Genomic DNA, 11,281 nt, shown 5'->3' on the forward strand with positions numbered 1-11,281 from the left:
ACAAGTATGTAAATTAAATTTATGGTTGACTAAATAATGTGTTAATTTGATGCCTTTCAAGAAAGTATTTCACTTTAACAACTCAAGCAAACCTCCTTAAGTCATTTCTTGTATAGTTTGATTACAAAACTGCCTTTCAGTACATTAAACACAGAGGAAAAAGCCACAACCATTTCAACTTCTGTAAATTACCCTGACTGTAAATTAGGGGAGCCAGGCAGGTTGGGGAAGTATGGAAATCGCATACTGTCTGACCACCCCCAAAAGTGAACATCACTCCTCTCTCCCTTTGTGGCCTTTGCAAACTACAACTCAGCACAAATTCAGTATTTAACACAACCGAAAATAGCTAAATATCCTGCCCCCACCAAAAAAAAAAACCCAAATGAGAAAATGACTTTAATATTTACTTATACATTCACTTCAAGTTGCTATTATCTCTATCAAACCCCTTGCACTTTATGTTCATACTTACAAACTAACTCTACTACACAGTCAAGGGAAATCCATTTATTCAGTTACAGAAAACCTCAAACTTTGAATTTATGATGAAGTCCAGATATTTTGCTGCCAGTGAAAGGGTCTCAAATGAAAGACAGGCAGAGATAATTTTCGCAGGTTCCATCTCAGCCAAAATTCAAAACCGTTTTACATGAAAACGAGGGAGAAGGCCAGATTACATTCACTAAAAGTTACAATAAGCAATGACCTGAAGTCGAAATTGCTCTCGACGTTCCAACCGTACACCACCGAGAAGGAGGTGGCTAAGAAGTTCCTGACCAGTTCCTGTGTAGACTGTAGGTCCCAGTCCTGTGACGAACGCTGGGAATCTACCCGTTTGACTTTCATTTTTTAATTCCTTCAGGATGTACCCCTGCTCGGATCTATCAAGCGGGAAAAGTAGCATTCCAAACACTCGAGCGACAAGATCCCAACTTCCTGGTTCTAAAGGAATGCGATTCCTTAATGACCCATCCCTGACGGAGCAGCAGCGAGGCCGCCTGGGCCGAGCTCCGGCGGGACGGAGGGGGCGAGGCCCCGCGCCGCACTGCGGGTCCCGGCGCCGGCCCGGCCCGGGGGCGCTCGCGGCCTACGACCCCAGCCCATTCTCCTCGGGCTGCACGGGCGAACCCGCCGGGCCTAAGGCATTCGGCCTCGGGGGCGCCCCTGGACCCGCCCTGCCGCGCCAAAACCCTGCCGGCCAGGCCGTGCTGGTCCCGTTCGGCCCCGGCCCGCAAGTCCTCTCCGCCCCACAAGTCCTCCCCGCCCCACCTGACCCCAGCACGGGCCCCACTGGTCACCCCCGGCCCCAGTCTTGCCCGACCCTCCAATCCCAGGCCCCAGCCGCAGTCGTCCCCGACCGGAGCCTGGCCCCGGCCCTGCCCAGGTCCTCCACGACCTGGCCCGGCCCTGCCCTGCCCGCCGCGGGCCGCGTCCCTCCGGGAAGATGGCGGCCCGGTGACAGACGGGCGCGGGCGCGGGTCCGAGCACCGGCCAAAGAGGGAGGCAGCCCAGCCGATGGCCAAGGAAGGCCGGCTCACCTGTCAGCGCCGCCCGCCCCGCCCGACCGGCCGCCCGCGGGCTCCTCGCCGCAGCCCCGGTGCCCGGCGACCGCGCAACACGCGGGGACGGCCGAGGAGGGAGACGGCAGGAAGAGGCGGCGCGGTCGGGCCGGGCCGAAGGCAGGAAAGAAATGCGGGCGCTAGCTGGCTGCGGCGGGGATGGATTCTTCCCCTTTCGGGCCCGAAAATGTCTCAACCTCGAGACTCCGGATCCCCAACGCTCCTTCCCGTTCGCATGAGAACACACAGCTCCCACTTCCGGGGACCTGCGGAAGTCCCGCCCCCGCGCGTCCCCGCGCCCTGCTCCGGCGCACTCACCCGCCGGGCCAGCCGACTGGTGATCGGTGCCCGGGAGAGTCTCACGTCATGGCGACGCGACGCGGTGATTGGATGCGCGCGGCACCCGGGCCGCCCTTCCGCCTCCCTTGGCCTCTCCGCGCGCACCCCTCTCGCGGCATCTGTGATTGGCGCATGCGCGCACGCCGTCCGCCCGCCCCGCGGCGCGCACACCTCCCTACCCTACCGCTCCCCGCCCCGCGCCCGCGGCACTCTCGGCGCACGCACGCTGCCCGATCCGCCCCACGCCGCCGCACGCCTCTCGCCACGCCCCGCGGCCCTGCCTGCAGGCTGTGGGCTGGGAGGTTGTTTCTGTTCAGGTCTTGGGAGCGACGTGACCCTGGTGCTGCGGTCGCTGCGTATACCTCTCATAGGCAGCAGAGAACACTCAGGTCGAGGACGCTATCGTAACCGCGACGCTTGCCTCTGTTCCCTGCCCCGATACCTCGACCCCTGCCCTTGCCCCGGTGCCACCCACCGACAGAGGGACGCCTGCGTCCCCCACCACCACTGCGACTGGTTCCTGTGTCGCTTCCCCAGGGCCTGGACTCCATTCTTGCCTGCGTGCCTCAGGACGGAAACCCCTTCCCAACCCTGCCCATCGGGACCGCGACCCCTATCCTGGACCCTCGCGCCTTTGGCGATGGCGACCTTGGCCCTGAGTCCCCTCCCCGCCCCCAGCGAGGCCCTGGGTCTGGAAGACTGGCTTTTGCAAGTGAGGAATGTGGATGAAGGGTTGGATCAGAGAAACTAAAGGTGTTTTCAGTAGCTCCTGAGCGGGGTCCACGAAAACTCCGTGCGATTTCAACGAGAATGGAAAGACTCTTCCAAAACAAGAATGTCTTACCCTCCCTTATCAATTTTAGGGGGGAAACCACAAAGCATTTCCTTTAAGCTTATTCCCTGGTTTTCTGTATCCTTGCTGTTGATGATATATATCATACATGAATTATTTCGAATTTTGTGGTCTCCCTCCCCCGTCCCCATTAAAAAGGCGTTGGGCTAAGGGAATGTGACTTAATACTAGAGTGCTTGCCTAGCCATGGGTTCCCCCCTCAAGCACTGGGGTGGGGGGGGCGGTAGACTATTCTGGATTTAAGCTTTGGGTTCTGCCCCTAGCATGGTGGAGGGTTTGGGTATGTCTATTCGTGGTCTTATTTACCTGTGCTGCTTGTTCCTTCCTATCCATAATGTTCAAATTCTGACAGTTCTACATTTTGGAAGAAAGCCTCCTGGACTCCTCCAGGATGTGTAATGTGTAATGCCATCCTTATCAATGTCTTCTCCTTTGTAATACCTGTCACATCCGAAAAAAATCGTAAATTAAATATTCATAGCTATATTTTTACAGATAATAATCACCTAAGATTGAGTTTTCCTCTAATATTGAAAGCATATATGATAATTCAGGAGAAAAAAATGAATTAAAACATTTCTCCCTCTCCCTAGTATGTTTGCCTTCTGTTACTATCCATCATTCATAGTGCCAACAAGCATTTCCTTAAAAATTTTGTCACCACCTTTTCATTAAAGGCCTTCACTGGTTCCTTGTTTGTTTGTTTGTTTTTTGTTTTGTTTTGTTTTGTTTTCCCTACAGGTAAAACCAACTCTCTTTCATGGAAAGAAGGCCCTTCACAAAACAAGTCCTAGCCTGTCTTCCATCCACCTAGTCACTTACCTTTCCTACTCTGTGGGGTTAGACATCATAACTTTCCGATCACCTTCATGTATCAAACATGTTTTAGGACATTGGGTGAGTTGCTAGGGCTACTCTGGAATGTAGCACAAGCTTTGCACTGTAGACTATACAGTTTACTGAAAGGCAAATCAAAATTTTGTTTTTATAGGACTTTGTGATAAGTCCTATAAAAACAAAACACAGGGATGGTGATGTGGCTCAGTAGTAGAGTGCTTGCCTCACATGCTCCAGAGCCCTGGGTTCAATCCCCAGTACTGCATTTGAGAGGAAAGAATTTCTTTTTTAAATGTATGATGCTTTCATGAGCCCCTAGATTCTAAAGAATGCAATTTCCCTTGCCACAAGTATTCCCTTGATTATTCTTCAAATAACTGCTCAAATGTCAACCATTTAAATCTCTGTCTATGGTTGATTTGCCTTCTGTGTCCTCTTTGTGCTTCGTTCATAGCTCTATTAAAGCTTTATTATATTACACTCTAATTTTCAATTGACATGACTGTCACTCCAATAAAATGATCAGTTTCCCAGGGCCAGATGCAGCTCAGTGATCTCTGTAACACTATAGGTACCTGTTGAATGAATGAATGTTGATTTAACCAATGAGAAAAGCAAAACATCATTCCCTTTTAAAGGTCAGTGTTTCAGTTGCTGAGAACGTTTTTTCATTCTCCCTGTATATTCTGTGAAAAATAAACATGTTTCATTCTGTATATTCTCATGTAGCACACTTATTTAGCCATAGTACTCAAAAGTTTATTTCTAATGATTTAGAACTACTCATTTGCCCATTAATAAGCACCTAGTCTGCTTTAGGAATTCTGCTAAGAGCCCGGGAGGGGAGAAAGCAGGCAAACCTAAGGGGAGGTTTAAGCCAGCATAGGGAAGGAACCAGAAAGTGATAAAAGCCCAAGGCCAAAGAGAAAGGATGGAGGTGCTGCCCACAAGCCTTCTAAAGGGAAGAAACACCAGATGGGAAATAGGTGACAGGCCAGTGAGCCAAGATTTATTAGGAGGCAAGGAGGTGTGCTTAAAAACTTTTGCTGTAAAGTTATCTCCTGCCACTAAGTAATCAGAAGAGAAACACATAAGGAACTGGCTTGGTCAAATTTGGGGAAAGTATCAAAATAATGGCAGCAATACATTAGAATACTTTGAATTCAAAATATACATGTACAGATAATAAGAAATACAAAGAAATGGGTAAGTAAGGGCTGGGGTTGTGGCTCAATGGTAGAGTGCTCACGTAGTATGCAAGAAGCACAGGGTTCAATCCTCAGCACTACATAAAAAACTAAAACCTAAAACTAAAAAACAAATAAATATTTAAATTTAAAAAAAGAAATAGGTAAGTAAAAAAAGATGAGGAAGGAAAAGGGAAAGCTCTACAGTAGAATGCTGATTAATAAATTAAGAAGGAATTATTTCAAAAATTACCATTTTGCAACTATAATAGAACACTATAGACAAGAATCATCAATGAATGCTAAAATCACTGAGTGAAAGCACAGTGAGAAACATGTTCTATTAAACATTTCAAAGTCTATTGCTTATGTATTTCAAACAGAAAAGAGTATTTTTACAGCAGATAAATACGCAGACCCCATCTGAATCAAGTGATCAAAGTTAGCACCAGTAGTAATGGCATCCTGACTGACTTCATGTGCTGCTCCCTTTGTGACTACCTCAGTTAAGTGGCATTCCTGCCAAAAATGCAATCATAAGGACAATGGAACAAAGTTAAATCAGGGGCATTCTACAAAACAATTGACTCCTACTCTTCAAAAATGTCAAAGTCATAAAGTACAATGAAATATTGATGGTCATTTCCAAATTAAAGGTTAAGGAGAAAACCCGATTCAGTGTAATGTGTAATCCTAGAGTAGATTCTGGATCAGTAAAAGTTGCTATAATGATATTATTGGTATTTTAATATGGATTCTATACAAGTCTTATAATCAAGGTTAAATTTCCTGAACTGAATATTGTTTTATGGTTATGCAAGAGAATGTCTTTGATCTTAGGAAATAACAATCTGAATTATTTAGGAATGAAAAGTCAAGATACCTACAAGTTTCTCTCAAATAGTTTTATGAAAAACACACAAAGGCTGTGTGTGTGTGTGTGTAGAGAATGATAAAAATCTTGGTAAATCTAGGTGTAGTATATGTATGTGGTTGTAACTGTAAATTTAAAATTCTTCAAAATAAAATTATATTTAAGATATAAAACTGAAGTATTGATGAACAGACAGGCAAGTATGTTGAAAATTATTGAAGCTGAATGTGATCGATACATGGGGGCTCATAAAGCTCTTCTTCCTGCTTTGCATATTTTTAATTCCCCACAATAATCAAAACATGTGGATGAATACATTAATTTATTATAGATATTCCATGATAATGCATTGCTCAAAACACAAAGAGGACTGTTTCCCAGGATACTCATACCTCCTTGCTTACAACCTAGGACACTGGGAACCGATATGGTAGAACTGTGTGAACAAGTACACCAGACCCCGGGGAGGGTGACTTTGGAAGGAAGTAGCAAGAAACCAGAGATGCAGGGTTGCATGGACATGGAACTTTGGGGAAAAGGATCATATCTAGAGAGATTTTCTGTGAAACTGCTTCCCTCGGTGTGCTTATAAAACCACAGGGATAGCCGGTTTACAGAAACCCACAGAAAAGACCTCGGCTCCTTAGTCAAGCCTTCTGACATTGGATTTGTGGGGTTTTTGAAGGTTAAAACCATTCTGGTCTAGAATGGATGGGGCTGCAGCTTATATTCATCCTGTTTCTTGTGGGTACCTGCTGAAATACTTGGCCTATGTATTTAGGCATAAAATCATCATGTATTCCTGAGAAAAGATAGCATTTCTACCTTGATTGCCTGCCCGACAGTGGCTCTCACGGAGAAAAAGAATGAGCCTATGAGATCAAGAGATTTTGGAGAGATTTCCCAGTCTGGGATTGGAGGTTTCATAAGCATATTATAAGATAAGATTCTGCAATCTGTATAGGGGGTAAAAATGGGAGTTCATAACCCACTTGAATCAAAGTGTGAAATATGATATATCAAGAACTATGTAATGTTTTGAACAATCAACAATAAAAAAAAAATAAGTTCATTTCACTGAAGTAGGGTGTAAGCTCCTGGAGACCTGGCAAAGTGGACACTATTTTTAGTCCAACACCAGTGAACACTCAACTTCTTTTTTGTTGGTGGGTGGGGAGTAGCTGAGATTGAACCCATGGGCACTTAACAACATGCCCAGCCCTTTTTAAAATTTTTTATTTTGGGACAGGGTCTTGCTAAGTTGCTGAGGCTGGCTTCAAACTTGCAATTCTCCTGCTTCAGCCTCCCAAGTCCCTGGGATTACAAGTGTGTACCACCATGCTGGTTAAAACACTCAACTTCTTAAGAAACAAAAGGAATATTCTAATGGGAAAAAACAACACTTGGTGCAGAAGTTTCATGAAATATCAGTGATGGTTGCACGACATTATGAATGTACTTTATCCCACTGAATTATACACTTAAAATGTTAAACTGGTAAGTTTCATATTATGTATATTTTAAACACACTTTTAAAAAAGTTTTATGAAGCTGAGCATGGTGGCACATGTCTGTCATCCCAGCAACTCGGGAGGCTAAAGCAGAAGGATCACAAGTTCAAAACTGGTCTCAGAATCTTTTATTTTTTTAATATTTTTTAGTTGTTGATAGACCTTTTATTTTACTTATATGTGGTGCTGAGAATCAAACCCAGTGCCTCCAGCATGCTAGGCAAGTGTGCTACCACTGAGCCCCAGCCCCAGCCCCTAGTCTCAGCATCTTAACAAGACCCTCAGCAACCTAGTGGGACCCTTCTCAAAATAAAAAATAAAAAGAACTGAGGATGTAGGTCAGTGGTAAAGCACCCCTGGATTCAATCCCCAGTACCCGCCTCCCAAAAACACTTCACAATACTTTTACTTTGTGCAATTTTCTCTGATATCTTCTTTCTGTTTTATTTTTGTTCATTCTAGATGCAACCATTTAAGTGAATCTATGAATCACCACTGGTTACAACGTGCTGTTGGTGAAATGCTGAACTAAAGAATGAGAACAAAGTTAATTCTTTTGATTTTCACACAGCTCATTGGACTCTGTGCTTCTCCAAAGAATTTGGAACAGCATAATTAAAACAAGTGAGCAAAGCCAAGCTAATAATTCCCTATGTGTGTATAATTCACTGCTTTTGTAGGCCAAGTTTGAAACAGTATTTGGAAATTGTGGCTTAATTCGGTTAGTAAATTATGTTTCAATGTACAAATCTTTTCTTCATTAATTTGAAATTTTTGAGTATGTGATTAAGTTAATTTATATTGTTAAATTTATTGCTAAGGATTTCAAATTCAAATGCCTTTAGGAACCTGACAGTGAACATCAATCAGCATGTGAACTGGCTAGAGTGAGGTAATAGGGAGTGATGAGTCTATGGCAAATGTGAGTGCCAACCTGAAGGCACTCACATTTGCTTATAAATCAAATGGCCAAGGTGCAGTGGCACATACCTGGGATACCACTTACCCAGGAGGCTGAGGCAGGAGAATCACAAACTCAAGGCTAGCCTAGGCAATTTAGAAAGACCTGTCTCAAATAAATTTTTTTTAAAAGGGTCCAGTAATATAGCTCAGTGTTAAAGCACTTGCCTAGTATGTACAAGGCCATGAGCTCAATCTCCAGCATTGTGAAAAAAAAGGTCCAAACTGGCAGATTGACAAATGGACTTATTTGAGTCACAGTTCCGAGTTTGAGATCTTGGTTATAAACAGTATTTTTATGAAGTTTGTTCATAAAAACCCCGAAGGAGACACAGATGACAGTATCAAGGAGTAAGTATGGGGCAGAAGGAGAGATTTTTTAAGATGAGCAAACTTGAGTGTGCAAAATGGAAGACTTCAAATGCAAAACTGTAATGACTCTACTTATGGATCTGATAATCTAACTTGAATAAATCACATTAATAGGGCAACCCCTGATGGGTCCCTTTCACTCTGCAGGAGTTTTGTTTCTATGCACACTTGAATAAATCCTACTCTTACACTTAAAAAAAATAAGTTAATATTGATAAAGATGTTATTTGAAATTTCTACCAATATGACAGGATTTTTACTAGCAATCCAAGTGATGTAATTATATAATGATGTAAGTAATTATGAATATCATTTATCACTTTGAATTTGCAAGATAGTTTTCATATGCAGTATCTTATATCCTTAAAATAACACTGGAAAGTAAGTTGTCATAATTTTATAAACAAGGAAAGCGAAACTCAGAATAAAATAATCTACTCAGGATTCCTTTGCAAGTAAATAGAAAGCTAAACTAGCATGCTAGATTCTGGCATTTTCCTATTATACTATCATGTGTTCTATATTCTCTGTCAGCAGAATGGAAATTCCATCAAAATATGGAAATTTCACATTTCACTCAGTGGAAATTTTTTGCTATATACCTTGCTTAACATAGCAAATGGAAGACAAATGGCTTTCTATATAAAGAAGTAATCAGGCTTAATATATTGCTCTCTGATAGATCAGTCAGACTGTGATATCTTTGCTCAGAGCAGAATAGCTTCAATTCTACTGGAAGATAAAAAATGTGTCTCATGGGTTCAGCTCTGGTTATGTAACCTTTTGCTAAATGAAGATGTGAGTTATTTGAAACCTAATAGAAATCAGAATTCCTTCAGTCTTGAGATCTCAATCCTATCACTATATCCTAGTGTGTTTGCTTTAATTCAGGCAGTGTGTCTCATGTTGATATGCACCCCCTCCCCACCCGCAGAACTATTCAGTACACACGAGGAAGGTTCATTCTGATCTCAGACACTATGTTCTTTGTTAAGGGCTACACAACAGCATACTTAATATTTTTGTAAATATAAAAGGAAATACTACATGTGATACAGCTGAGCTCTCAAAGATGTTAGAATTGGAGGAGGCATCTAGAGCTCATGGGTTCAAGAAATCTTCTCTCTACATTGTCCTGAGTAGCTGAGACTTTATAGGCATGCACCACTGTACCTAGCTATAAGATCTTGTGTGTGTGTGTGTGTGTGTGTGTGTGTGTGTGTGTGTCTTTAAGCAGATTTGTAAAGGAGAAATTGGGCAGGACTGATGTTCGAGACCCCCGGGAAAGCAGCACCATCTGAAGAGTAATAACATTTGCTTCCTGGCTTTCTCATTGGCATCCCTGAAGGCACCAAGACATTGGATCCATGATTTCACCTCTAGCTCCTGGCACACTATACTTTGGAACATGTGCCATCCCTCTCAAGAGAAGTGGATGATGTGAGGTACTACAAGAGGTAGACTGATCGGCATTCTTGGTAAGCAGGAGGGCATCCTGACTCAGTGGAAGAGAGGTACAAGGTGAGGGGTGATGGTGGAAGAGTAGACGTGACTGACTTTGAGGTCTTGGAAAATTAAGGGAGAATGTTAACAGCTGATCCCCAAATCTTACTAGTGTATGATTGATGTGAATTAGGAAGAGATAAACCAGAGACAATGAATTCTAAGATCAAACTTTTCCACCTAAGAAACTGATGTGACTCCATTTTAAAAATAAATAAATAACAGCAGCTTTTACCTCAAGGCCTGTCCTAAGGAAGGGGGCGTGACCCTTGTCTTTGGAAAAACCCACAGAGCACTCCTAAGCACATACCCACCCCACTGAATTGTTTGTCTGTAAATAACAGGAGAGGTCTGCCATGCCAGGTGTCCCTGACTCAGTTAGGCTAGGTGAGGACCCATAGCAATCCCCCTAGCAACCTCCAATCAGCATGAGACAGGGAAAATACTAGGAATGCCAGATGACCCCCAAGTAGTTTGTGGTGGTTGATAACATGTTGTGAAACCATGTCGTTTAGCATGTACACCCCTCGTGGCCTAAACCAATCAGTTTAAATGAATCCCCCTCTTGTACTAACTAATCACCCCTACTCAACTTGTTCCCACCATTGAATGTGCTAATCAATGTTAAGAGTTGTTGTTTGATTTTCCCGTGGTATGAAATGATTTGCTGTGTGATGTTGTGACGCATAGGGTATCCCCCCAAAACCTATAAAATCTCACTGAACAAAGGCCTGGGACTCACTCCTGGGACCGCTGCATCGAGAACGGTTGTGAGTCCAGGCTCGAGCTTGCAATAAAGACTCTTGTGTGATTGCATAGGATTCGGCTCCTGGAGGTCTATTGGGTCCCACAAATCTGACATAACACACCAACATGATTAAATTTCTTTAACATCTCAATAAAGTAGTCTGAGTTAATTATTCACTCACATATCACTATGTAGCTATGGACTAAGATTTCAATATTCATCTGTTACCCACTCCTCGAGAGTAGCTATGTAGTGAATTGGTAGTTACCTAAATTTTAAGTAGGGAGATTGAAATATTTTTATTAAGTTCAACTACTATGAACTGTTGGCTCATCAAACCTTTTATATTGGGGAGGTGTTTGTTGGTTTTCATTACAAGGTGAACTTGAAAATCTTTGTCAAACATCATCATTTCGAGGTTCTAAATATTAGAAAAGCTGGTGGTGGGGCATGCATGGATCTACCACTGGCAGACTTGGGTTTGAATCTCAGCCCACATTCTTGCCCTCTGCCCCATTACCATTGCATTACATGT

General features: G+C 43.5%; 1 protein-coding gene across 2 annotated transcripts in view; it reads right to left on the bottom strand.

Annotated features, from left to right (window-relative positions):
• Nucleotides 1-1,681, bottom strand: part of Larp4b (La ribonucleoprotein 4B) — a 101,317-nt gene extending 99,636 nt beyond the window's left edge. For both annotated transcript variants that reach the window (XM_078023132.1, XM_078023131.1), the window contains exon 1: nucleotides 1,542-1,681. The gene's annotated coding sequence lies outside the window, so the exon portion shown is untranslated. The remainder of the gene's footprint in view (nucleotides 1-1,541) is intronic.
• Between the last annotated feature and the right edge of the window lie 9,600 nt (nucleotides 1,682-11,281).

The sequence above is a fragment of the Ictidomys tridecemlineatus genome, chromosome 10 (assembly GCF_052094955.1).
Source record: "Ictidomys tridecemlineatus isolate mIctTri1 chromosome 10, mIctTri1.hap1, whole genome shotgun sequence".
Classification (NCBI taxonomy): Eukaryota; Metazoa; Chordata; class Mammalia; order Rodentia; family Sciuridae; genus Ictidomys; species Ictidomys tridecemlineatus.